Consider the following 12,575-nt stretch of genomic DNA (forward strand, 5'->3'; position numbering starts at 1 on the left):
ACTTCACGCAAGACATATGGCTTCCCTGCTCACCACTAGAAAACCACGTTAAAGTCCCACATATGTATCATAAGCAACAGAGCCAAGAGGAACAACGTGGAACAGTCTGTCTGTGCAGCCTTTTGCCCCACTTGTTCATCATGTTAGAGCATCAATTAGGAGACACTTAAGACCGCCGATGCTGGAGATCAGAGTAGAGCATCAATTGCTGGAAAAGCACAGCGGGTCAGGCAGCATCCGAGGACCAGGAGAATCGAAGTTTTGGGCATAAGACATTCATCAGGAATCAGCAAAAATTACCTCATTCTGCCCCCGTGTAAATGCATTGAGGTGGGAATTACCTCCTGCTGTTCCTGTGTAAGTGACTCAAGGGAGTGATTGGCTTCAAACTCGTCCGATTGGACAGGACCAAGCGCCTGACCGGTTACCCCTGGTTCCTGTTTGGCAGCTCATTGTACTGACTAGTGTGACAGTGCTGCAGCTTTGAGATGTTATTTTATGCTGGTTTCTTTTAAGAGAGCGATTGAACGATCGTTACCAAACTGGCTAGTTAAGACAACTTGAGAAACAGCTAGGGAGGCCTTGTGTTTATTTTAATGCAGCCTGAATGGGTGTGGCCAGCTCTCACAGATTAGGATCTCTGGGTTTTGGTTTCTCGGTAACATCAGAAACTATTGGGGTCTCCACAGAGTTGGAAGCTTCAGTGAATGTTTCCTGTTTACTACCCTCTCTGGAATTTCTCTTGATGCTGCTTTTAATTCCTGGATTGGAGAAATGATTGTGACAAGCTTTGTCTGAATATTCCTTTTTTGCCAAGGGCTGTGTTTATGGGATTTTCTTAAATTGGAACAGTTCATTAGTAATAGTTCCTAGATCTATTATTCTGCTAACTTGTCCAATAGAATTAAGTTATTCTAAATTCCTCTTTCTTTGGTTTCATTTTCTCTTTCATGTTTAAGTAGATGGTGTTTTGCTTCACACTGAGTAGTTTGACCAGTCACATGGCATCTGGAACAGACACTTTACGTTTTCTTTAAAATAAGAAAACATTAGAATCTATACTACCGCCTTCAAATATTTTCGAGGGGCTCTGTGTCGTCCATCACACTAGACTTCCTCTCTTCCTGAGTAATAGGCTGGAGGCACTGAATGGGCTGTCCCTGTTCTACTCTAACACCGTTCATGAGCTGAATGACTTCCTCATATTCCTGTGAAACCAGCGTGAGGTGCTGAATGAACTCTTGTTTTCCTCTGGCAATGTGTAGTGCCCGCCAGTGCTGTTACATGAATGTTACTGATACTTTAACAGCACAAGCCTCAATTGAGTCTGGGTCTTGCTGCACATGGACAAAGACCAGTTCAGGAGCTGACGGGGGACAAAATGTTCTGAACATTGTGGAATCTTCAGTGACCATCCCCACTTCTGATCTTATGGTGGGTGTTATTTTTATGAATGTTCTGGTATTACATATTGCAGTCAGGGAGACCTGATGATTTTGTGAGCCATCTCTGGGTGAGCTATGTGTGCTGTATTCACAGTGAAGCAACATGACCAACAAATGGAGCACAAGCTGCAGATAGGGGAAGCTTTCTAAAGAGAGATGACGGGCCTCTTTCATACCCAGCCTGGATTTACCAATTACATTTCCCAAATCACCTCAAAGCGTGTCTGACAGTCTTGAAAGACAGAATGGTCTCCTCTGTTTCTGTGCACCAGGTTATAGGAGTAAGCGGCCTACAACTGTACCTGTCCAGCAGGTATGAGGGGCTGAATGGAACACAGGAATATGGTAATGAGGAGCAGGAGTGTGTCATTAGATACTTTGAGCCTTCCCCACCAGGCAATAAGATTGTGGGTGATCAGGTTGGGGTCTCAACCCCACTTTCCTGTCTGTATCCCATTATCCGTGACTCAATTCTTTGTCAAATATGTAACTAACGCAGCTTTCAATCAATGTAAACATAGAGTCATGATAAACGTCCAGAGAAGAGAAGTACGACTTGAAAGGACCTTTCAGAATTTTTCAACATCCCTCTTATAGAACCAGAGTGTCATGCAGAACGAAAGCAGATCCGTTAGTCCAATCTGTTCACTCCTATCAGATATCAAATCTGATCCAGTCCCATTTGCCAGCATTTGGTAAATATCCCTCCTCTTTCAGATACTTTTTAAATGTGCGATTGTAACCGCCTTCACCACTTCCGCTGACAGCACTTTCTGTACACACACCCCTCTCTCTATGTAAAAATTACCTTCAGTTCCGTTCTAAACCATTCCCCCCTCGCTTTCAACCAATGCCCTCTTGTTCTGGACTCCCCTATCCTGGAGAGCAGAACGTGGCTGTTCAGAATTTCCATGCCCCTTATGGTTTTATAAACCTCTATAAGGTCACCCTTCAGCCTCTGACACTCCAGGGGGAAACACCTCAACCGAATCAACCTTTCCCTAAAGCTTAAACCTCCAGTCCTAGAACATCCGTGTAAGTCATTTCTGCAGAAAACCGAGTTGTACACAGTATTCTGAAAGTGGCCTCACCAATATCCTGTACAGATACAACATGCCACCACAACTCCTATATTCAATGCTCTGACTGATTAAGGCAAATGTGCCAAATGTGTTCTGCACCACACTCTCTACCTGCGACTCCACTTTCAAGGAACAATGCACCTGCAGCCCTATGCCCCTTTGTTTCACAACATGCCCCAGGACCTGACCATGAAGTATATAATATCTGCCCTGATTTGCCTTCCCAAAATGCAAAGCTTCATGTTTATCTAAATTAAACTTCACCTGTCACTCCTTGCCTCTTTGTTCCATCTAATTGTGGTCTTGTTGTACTCTGAGATAATCTACTACACCACCTTTCTGATGTCATCTGTAAATTTACTAACTATTGTCCCTATATTCACATCTAAATCTTTTACATAAATGATGAAATGCAGTGAACTCAGTACTGATTCTTACAGCACACTGCTGCTCACAAGCCTAGAGGCTGAAAAATATCCCTCTTCCTTCAAGCCATTTGTGACTAGCTGCTCCTGTATCTTATGTGACTGAAACTGACTAATCTGTCTACCAATCAAAATGAAATATTAGCGATGAAGATAGGCTGATTAGGTTAGGTTTATTTTCACTGGATAAAAGGAGATTGAAGGGGGACCTGATTAAGGTTTGCAAAATCATGAAGTGTATAGCCAGGGTGGATAGAGACAAGCTTTTTTCCAGGTTGAAGAATTCAATAACGAGAGGTCGTGCTTTCAAAGTGAGAGGTGGAAAGTTTAAGGGGGATACACGCAGTAAGTACTTCACACAGAGGGTGGTGGGCATTTGGAACGCGTTGCTAGCAGAGGTGGTAGAGGCAGGCACGGTCGATTCATTTAAGATGCGTCTGGATAGATGCATGAGTAAGTGGCAGAGGGATACAGATGCTTAGGAATTGACCGACAGATTTACACAGTACATTTGGATCGGCTCAGGCTTGGAGGGCGAACGGCCTGATCCTGGGCTGTAAATTTTCTTTGCTCTTTGTTCTTTAAAAGAACACCTTGCTGAGGTCCATATAAACAATGTCTACCAGACTGCCTTCATCAATCTTCTTTGCCACCTCTTCAAAAAACTCAACCAAATTAAAGAGATATAATTCCCATGCAGAAAGCTACGTTGTCTACTCCAATCAGCCCTTGCCTTCCCAAATATATGTAAATGATATTCCTCAGAATCCCCCCAACAACTTACCCACCACTGACATCAGGCTCACTGGTCTATCGTTCCCGGCTTTTTGTTTCACTGTTTCCTTTTCCAGTCCCACTCCTCCACTGCTCACAACAAATGTTAAATGTAACCAGGTGGGTGATATGGCCGATGATATCGGTCTCAGCCTGGATCAGGGTCAGTTTTAGGAACAAGTCAGGCTAGTTTCTTTAATCTGCTGAAACAACATGTTCATGATCCAGAACAATGTTACTCAAACTATGATTGAAAGATGAATGGCAAACTGTTTGGGTATTGAAATTATATAATCAATATTTCCCTTTCTAAAGTCACTGACACACACACACACACACACACACACACACACACAATCTCTGCAATTTTAACTTGAAAGAACTTGGTCCAAATATTATTGGAACTCATGACAAAGGAAAAATTGTGAGATTGTCCAAAAAGGTTAGTCTGCTTCTGAAGATAGTGTACTCATACCAGCTGCTAGCAATGGGATTTCATCCTGAGAGAGTTTGGATTTTGCTGAATTCCCTTTGCTTTATGCAGTGAGTAGATTCCAGTGAATTCTTGTTAGGGATCATCCAAAGGGTAACACGGTGTTTAGCACTGCTTCCTCACAGCACCAGGGACGTGGGGTCGATTCCAGCCTTGGGTAACTGTCTGTGTGGAGTTTGCACATTCTCCCCTTGTCTGTTTGAGCTTCTAATCGGTGATCCAGTTTCGTGCCACAAACTGTGTAGGTTCGGCGGATTGGTCATGCTAAATTGTCCGGAGTGTTCAGGGATTTCTAGGTTATGTGCAATAGTCAGGGTTAAATATAGGGAAATGGGTTGGGAAGGTTGGTATGGACTTGTTGGGCGAAAGACCTGTTTCAACACTGCAGGGATTCCATAAAAATAAGAATGGTAACGATGACCATAGAGGTTTTTATTTATCTCGCACACATTGCTGTGATGAGGAACAATGAAGGAGAGAGAGTGCAATAGGCCATTCCATCTCAGGCAGATTACATATTCTCCCTCTCTGAGTTGAATCACACAGTAATGTCATCCTCTCCCAAACTGGATCATGTGAGGTCTCCTTGTACATTGTCCAAACTATGTCTCCATCACATTCCCTGTTCCATGTAGGTGCATCATTGCTGCTGTCATACACAGAGCCATACCCTTCGCAGAAAATGGTCTCAGTGAATTTGAAGATATGTTTATTTGTCCCTGCGTCATTTAAAAAATCACAATGTTTAATTTATTCAAAATACTTGTGTTAAACTGAATGCATTTTTAAAAGAAATACAGAAGTTGCTGGAAAAGCTCGCCAGGTCTCTCAGTACCCAGATGCTGTAGTTGTGCCAGCCTCCACCACTTCCTCTGACAGCTCATTCCATACGCACACCACCCTCTGTGTGAAATGGTGCTCTTTAGGCCTCATCAAAACCTTGCCCCTCTCACTTTCATCCAATGCCCTCTAGTTTTGGGCGCCCCTAACCTGGGGAAAAGCCCCTGACTACTCACCCTATCCATGGCCATTCTGATTTTATAAACCTTTACTGCTTCAAAATGTGACCCCAAACAACACGAATGGCTGTACTTTCAGTCATCCTGGGCCTAAATTCTGAAATGCAACACTGACACCTCTTCCTTCTCCATCAAGTCACAATTCTAAATCCATTTTAATCAGTTTGCTCAGATGTATCAAGAGACAATTCTGTGCGCTTTACACCTCGATCTTTGTGCACAGAAGTAGGGATATTAGCATCACTCAGCAATACCCATAAAGCTGTAACAGTATTTGCCTGTGTGTTTGTTCATCAGACTGTCTTGACACGCTGTGACATACCTCTGCAACAGGCAGGACTTGAATCCAGGCCTGCTAGCCCAGAACGAAGAACACTATCACACAAGTTCAGGAATTGAAATCAAATCCAGAGCTCTGGCTCAAGGGCAGGGAAACTACCCACTACACTACCATAACCAGATTTTGGGTAATACTTTAGTGCCCACTTTCAGCCCGGTGTGGAGTTATTATAATCAGGTTACAATTACGGAACGACACAAAACACTTTATATTGTTAAACTAATGTAAGATATTTGTCTCAACTGTAGGATATTGAGTGTACGTGCTGCGCCATTGAAATTGACTATAAACATCTTTAATTGCTATTATCTGTAGTCTGCAATATTAAGGAAAGAAATCCTGCATACACACTCTGCCCAATGAAGGGTCTCAAATAGATATTTGTTACTGAACACCAGAGACGAAGGAAGAGCTTAATTTCTGACCCCAAAACGCTGCTCACTCTTACCCAACTCTCACGTATGACTGCCTCTTCCTAACACCATGAAATGATACAGGCCATTGATTACTGTCCAGCCTCTACCCCCCTCCCCCCCCCCCCCCCCCCCCCGCCACTGACTGTGTCCGCAATTTGTCCCTCATCCCCCTAACCACAAAAGGCAAACCAAGCTCAGGGTCTTTGAGAAAATCAAGGCTGGAGTGTGTAGGCATCCCGGAGATGGATAGGCGTTTTAAAATTGAAGGGGAAGGGGGAGGTGACAGTAATATCATCGGACAGATCTTTGAGTATCGGAATTGGGACGTTATGTTGTGGTTGTACAGGACATTGGTGAGACTTCTTCAGGAATACTGTGTCCAGTCGCTTTTAAATGTTTCCACTCTCACCTTAAGCCTATGTCCACTAGTTTTGGACTCCCCGTACCCTTAGAAAATACCTTGACTATTCACTTTGATATTACTGACGTTGACATTATGAAGCTGGAGAGGATTGAGAAGATATTAACCTGGATGTTGCTGGGAAAGGAGGGAGTGAGCAATAAGGAGAGGCTGGATAGGGTGGGACTTTTTTCACTGAAGAATATGAGATTAAGCAGTAACTTTACATAGGTTTATAAAATAACGAGGGTTACAGAGAAGCTGAAGGGCTGATATCTTTTCTCTAGAGTTGAGGATTCAAAACTGAGGGATTTTTAAGGTCTGAGGAAAAAAAGATTAACGAAAGTCACGAGAGGTAATTATGTTAGACAGAAGCTGGCTTGAGTGTGGAATGAACTTCGAGAGGAAGTGGTGAAAGCAGGGACAATTACAATGTTTAAAGGACATTTAGATCAGTCCATGGATAAGACATCAGTTTGGATGGTGCTTTGAGCAGCTGCCCTCTCCCTCCCCCTCACTGAATGTATCCCTGTTGGTTTTCACCCTCTGCCAATGGCTGTGCAGTGGCGTGGCGAGGCCAGCAAAGGGTGGCAAGCGTCACTTTAAGCACCACAGAGACATGCAGACCTGCCCCACACAGAAACACACAGGTACACACACGGGAATTGTTAGGTCACGACGTGAAGCTCATCTGGTAACTTAAATGAAACATAAAGAAATGCTCAATTCGCCTCGTAAACTGTTAAAATGTGAGTGATAGATCAGCCAAATTCCACTGTTTAAATAAAAACATCAATTCACACTGAAAGTGAACATTTTACATCAACTTTACAAAACTCTGGGACCATCTTTCTCTTAACTTCTTATTACCCGACTCCAGCTCGACAGAAATACATTGTTTCTGGATCTGCCACCCTCTCATACCACAGGTGCTTGTAAGCTCTCAGTTCAGAACAGCATTCCCTTCTCTTAAAGTACAGTACACACTTTCAACTTCATCACATTATACCCTCATGAATATAGATAATTAGGACCTATCCGGATTTTTTTGCTCTTTGGTTTGTCAATATTTCATTTGCTCCCTCTGGTGTGTGTCAGGACTTTTGTTGCTCCATTGACAGCATGTCATTATTCGACTCTGTCCGTGGGAATATATCAGTATTTCACTTGCTCACTCTCGTGTATTTTGGGCAGGATTTCAGTTGTTTCATGTGGACTGTGACGCTATGACAATCTCAGTGTTTGTAGATGGCACCGAACCTGGAAGAACTCTGAAGTCTATGGAGGAGAGTGTGGAACTCTAACGGGACAATCACACGTTGATGTAGTATTCAGGTTTATGGCAGATGGGGATCAATGCAGAGCAGTGTGAGGTGATAAACTTTGGTAGGAAAGACAATGAAAGACAGTTTAAAACAGGCTGTGCCATTATAAAGGGGCTGCAGGAACAGAGGGAGCTGCGTGTGTATGAGCACAGATTGTTGAAGATGTCAGGACGGGTGAGGAGAGCAGTAACTATCACAGATTAGTTTCAGCATCTGACCTGTTTACAGGAGGAGGTGGAGGAGGGAGTCTCCGTGCTCCCTTCCTGGGAGGTGGTGATGACGATGTGATGTGAGCCCACCCTCGTGCCCACCGAGACCGTGGGGATTCCATTTGTACCAGCTCGACGCAAAAAGGAGATGGAATCAGGGCCACGGCATCTAAGATGTGCCAGGGGGAAACGGAGCTGCCAGTGGGTTTAAAGTGAGAATTGCCCTTCACTGAACATTGCTCCTTATTCGGTCGGTAGGACGTGGATGTTTCAGAATCTCCACACGAGGTGTCCCGGTCCTCTCTGGCTCGTACCAGGGTCCTCCCCACATGGCGGGGGGAGGAGGGGGGGGAAGGAACGGATATCGGGCATTCCACCACCCAGCTTGGTCATTTCTGTCAAATTTCAGGCAGTTTCTCCTGGAATTGGAGAAAGGGAGGGAGGGAGTGAGAGTGGTAGTGGGTGGCCCTGCTGCTGGTGCTGGTGTAGGTGGGGATCATGGCAAATGGTGAGCTTTTCAGAGGAAGTCTGTCAACAGCGCTGTATCCTGTTACTGTTTGTAATTTTTATTCTGTTTGTAATTTTGATTATTTATTAATGACTTGGAAGAGGGAGTCGAAGGGTGGGTCAGTAATTTTGCAGATGATACGAAGATCGGTGGAGTTGTGGATAATGAGGTGGGCTGTTGTCGGCTGCAAAGGGACTTAGGTATGATGCAGAGCTGGGCTGAGGAGTGGCAGATGGAGTTCAAACCTGTCAAGTATGAGGTTGTCCATTTTGGAAGGACAAATAAGAATGTGGAATACAGGGTAAACGGTAGGGTTCTTAGTAAGGTGGAGGAGCAGAGGGATCTTGGGGTCTATGTTCATAGATCTTTGAAAGTTGCCACTCAGGTGAATAGAGTTTGTAAGAAGGCCTATGGTGTATTAGCGTTCATTAGCAGAGGGTTTGAATTCAAGTGTCGTGAAGTGATGTTGCAGCTGTACAGGACCTTGGTAAGGCCACATTTGGAGTACTGTGTGCAATTGTGGTCGCCTCACTTTCGGAAAGATGTGGAAGCTTTGGAGAGGGTGCAGAGAAGATTTACCAGGATGTTGCCTGGAATAAAGAATAGGTCGTACGAGGATAGGTTGAGAGTGTTCGGCCTTTTCTCATTGGAACGGCGAAGGATGAGGGGTGACTTGTTAGAGGTTTATAAGATGATCAGAGGAATAGATAGAGTAGACAGTGAGAAACTTTATCCCCGGGTACAACAGAGTGTTACAAGAGGACATAAATTTAAGGTGAAGGGTGGAAGGTATAGTGGGGTGCCATGGGTAGGTTCTTTACCCAGAGAGTGGTGGGGGCATGGAATGCGCTGCCTGTGGGAGTGGCAGAGTCAGAGTCATTGTTGACCTTTAAGCGGCAATTGGATAGGTACATGGATGGGTGCTTAAGCTAAGATAAATGTTTGGCACAACATCGCGGGCCGAAGGTCCTGTTCTGTGCTGTATTGTTCTATGTTCTATGTTCTATCCATGCAGTGTAATTGATGTGGGGGGTAAACTGGACGGGGTGACAGAGAGAGAGAGAGAGAGAGACAGAGAGACAGAAGTGGGATGGAGAGAGAGAGAGGGAAGGTGCTGCATGCAGTATTGAGAGTGGTGAAGCATCAGCCTTGTTCGGGTGTCGGTGCTATAACAGATATACAGTGAGTGTGAGGGAGCAGACAGACTATGGTTACCGTTACCCTGACAGAGTGGGGAAGGTTATTGATGCTTGTCCTGTATTGCTGGACATTTCTTCACACCGCAGATACTGCACTGAGCTGGGTGGGGACCTCAGACCATGCCAGCTTGGTCTGATAATGAAACACCCTCTGGGAAGACAATTGTCCCCCTATACTAGCCCATCCACCAGGACCTCCGTGCCCCGTTCGAGAAACCGTGATGTAATTGTCCCTTATCTGTCATGGTCGGGGTAGCCCCAGTGTCAGGGATCGTGGAATATCCAGGGGCATCCGGGAGATGGTGAGTACCTCCAGCCATGATGGGTGGGAGAATTGGGCTGGTATTGAATGAGAGGGACACCATGGGGTGGGGTGGGTAGTTAATGAGATAACTTCGGTAAGATTAGCACCAGGAAACTAGCTCAGCCTCGTTGGACAATCCATCTGTCACACACAATGCAAATGGCACTGATACAAATTATTGTTAGATTCAGACCAGTGAATCATAGATTCTGTTGAAACTACTCCCATTTACAAATTTGTAGAACAACTGTTCATCCAAAACTCTCCACCATCTGACGTCACACTAATATCCCTTTTTCCCATCTTTCCTGGGAAGACTGGCTCATGTTACAGGATGCTATCGAAGTGTCTACATTTCAGCGTTCTGAAACCTGGGAACACTGTCTCAGTCTCCCCCTCTCTGTCTATACCCCAAACTCCTCCCATGTTCTGATATTTAAACTGATTCCCCCGCCATCTCTCTCTGGCAATGATGTTCACACCCCAACACCCCCTTGTCATGGCACAATGTAGATATGGAGCTGTAAATGGGTGGGAGCTGTACATCCTGCCACTTCCAGCATGGGCTTCAAATTTACCCACGCTGGGCAGGGATCTAATACAGTGTTACTGAGCAATGCACTGGAGTGGTGTATACAGTCCTACATGCTGGGAGAGTAACTGCTTCTGGTTTACAGATAAATGCACTGGGGTGGTGCACACAGTCCTACATGCTGGGAGGGTAACTGGTTTACAGATTAATTCACGGGTGATCACTGCACAGGTCGCTGTGCTGGTCAGACTGTTTGGCTGAGGTTTTTAGATCATGCAATGATGTAATTTGTGCAGTTCCCCGTATTGGACAGATATGTAGCCTGTGCACATTACATCATGTTGATGGGGTGGGTAGGGGGGAAAGGTGATAAACAGGTCAAGGAGCTCCCCGGAACGTTCTGTCCCCAACAGTCTATAACTGACATTCCCCGAAACATTCTGTCCCCGACATTTTATAACTGACATTCCCCGGAACGTTCTGTACACAACATTCTATAACAGACATTCCCAGGAACGTCCTGTCCTCAACATTCTATAACAGACATTCCCAGGAACGTCCTGTCCCCAACATTCTATAACAGACATTCCCAGGAACGTCCTGTCCCCAACATTCTATAACAGACATTCCCCAGAACGTTCTGTCCCTGACATTGTTTGTGAACGGCCGGGCGTCAGTGAATTGATCAAACGATAAGATCCCGAGGGAAGAGATCCCGTTCCAGGGAGGAGACACTGTTCCGAAGGCCCCTCAGGCAGTTAAAGGGGTGAACACGTTTTTCCTGCGGTTACATTTCTCCACGACACAGGATCGACCACAATTTAGACCAATATACAACAATTCTCAACCTCCGTTTGTCTTCAGGAAACTGACAGAGAATCCTTCAGGACAGCATCGTTTCCACTCTCCATGTTAAGAGCTGGGAAGGAGTGACCTGTGCCTGCTCTCGAGTGATCAGGTGTGTGGGAATGTTCTAGAAACCATCTGTCCTTATGGATGTGTCTCTGTTTGTTTTCGGAGGGAGGGTTTCTTGTGATTTATGTCACATTTTTGTCAGTAATTCCGACCTTCCCATTTGTTATTCCAGCTCCAACTATTTTTGTAAATCCATGAATACAAGGACACATTTGCAAATCTCACCGGGTCCCCGATCAAACGGGTCCCTTTGCCTCCAGGCTGATGGATAATGGGTTTGTTTTCCTTCCTCACAGTTAACGTAGTGACCATCTATGTCCTGCTTTATAAAGATTGTGGATTGTCTCCATGTGTCAGACGTTACCTGGGGGCCATGGCAGCGGCGGATCTCCTGGTCATTATCCTCGACCTGATCCTGAGACACATTCCCATTGTTTATCAGGAGAATTTTTATTTCCTGATGGACTCCTTCCCCGTGTGTAATATCCACGCTGTCCTGCTTTATGCAGCCACTGACTGCTCTGTCTGGTTCACCGTCACTTTCACCTTTGATCGGTTTGTGGCCATTTGTTGCCAGAAGCTGAAAAGTAAATATTGCAGTGAGAAAACGGCGGCTGTGGTTCTGGGAGCAGTGACTGTGCTGAGCTGCTTAAAGAACATTTCCTGGTATTTTATTCTCAAGTCTCGGTATTGGCTGGAGAACGCACCTTGGTTTTGTGATGTAAAATTCGCTGTTCTCTCCTCCATTGTCTGGGTCACAATCGAGTTCTTCCACCACATTCTAACCCCGTGTGTCCCATTTCTCCTGATTCTACTGCTCAATGTTCTCACCGTCAGACACATTTTAGTGACCAGCAGAGCCCGCAGGAGACTCCGTGCTCACAGCAATGGGGATGCTCAGTCTGACACAGAAATGAGAAACCGAAAAAAATCCATCATTTTACTGTTTGTGATCTCGGCCAATTTCATCGTGTTATGGTCAACGTTAATGCTGTATTCTATATGGAGACGGATGTGGTATATTGGGTATCAGTCTGTGCATCTCCATGACTTTGTGCAGGAATTGAGCTTCATGCTGCAGCTCCTCAGTTGCTGCTCAAACACCGCGATTTATGCCGTGACCCAGACTATGTTCAGGCAGCAGCTGAAGAATGTGCTGAAATATCCCTTCAACAAAATCCATCCATCA

This window comes from Chiloscyllium punctatum, chromosome 46, assembly GCF_047496795.1.
Source record: "Chiloscyllium punctatum isolate Juve2018m chromosome 46, sChiPun1.3, whole genome shotgun sequence".
Taxonomy (NCBI): domain Eukaryota; kingdom Metazoa; phylum Chordata; class Chondrichthyes; order Orectolobiformes; family Hemiscylliidae; genus Chiloscyllium; species Chiloscyllium punctatum.